At 61.1% G+C, this 665-nt stretch overlaps 1 non-coding gene across 1 annotated transcript; it reads right to left on the bottom strand.

Moving 5' to 3' along the window:
• Nucleotides 1–323: 323 nt before the first annotated feature.
• Nucleotides 324–395, bottom strand: Trnah-gug. Its single transcript has one exon. It is a non-coding gene; the product is annotated as a tRNA-His (tRNA).
• Between the last annotated feature and the right edge of the window lie 270 nt (nucleotides 396–665).

Genomic DNA, 665 nt, shown 5'->3' on the forward strand with positions numbered 1-665 from the left:
TAGGGGAAAGGGAATGATGATAACCCGCTGCAGACCTTAAGGACAAGTTTGAAGGCACTAAGGTTCGCCCGGTTTCATGCAAAACACCTCAGTGCTTCTGGAAACCTGTGAGTGCAAGCAAACAGTTGTGAGCACCGGACCAGGGTGGTGTCCGGGAGGTGGACAGGCTGGGCGACTGTTTTGAGTCTGGCTGAGACACGGAGGGAGCCTGTGGAAGGCTGTGGTCTCAGCCTGGAAAGAGCACTCTGTGTGCGTTTTTGTGTCTTCACAGCCGGTTGGAGAGTGGCAGGGCAATAAAAGATCACCGGGCAGAAGGACGATAGTGCCGTGACTCGGATTCGAACCGAGGTTGCTGCGGCCACAACGCAGAGTACTAACCACTATACGATCACGGCGAGCCACGCGCCCGGCGATGAGTGCTTTGTCTGTGCTGGCGCTGTTGGCTGAGCTGCCGTCCAAGTTCCATGCTCCGCCCTCGGCTTGGCCCTCGGCTCCAGGGCTGGCTGGAGCACCTAGGGCTCTGCATCCTTCCCAGCCCGAGGCTCCAGGGCGGCAAGGGTGGTGTATGGCCTCCTGCAGCCGGTCCCGAGTCCCCGCTGACAGCTGGGCGTTCCTGGCCTGAGCACCAGGTGCAGCCGGGCGAGGGTGGCGGTAGGGTCCGTGGC

Source organism: Nannospalax galili, unplaced genomic scaffold (assembly GCF_000622305.1).
Source record: "Nannospalax galili isolate Female #2095 unplaced genomic scaffold, S.galili_v1.0 scaffold22, whole genome shotgun sequence".
Taxonomy (NCBI): domain Eukaryota; kingdom Metazoa; phylum Chordata; class Mammalia; order Rodentia; family Spalacidae; genus Nannospalax; species Nannospalax galili.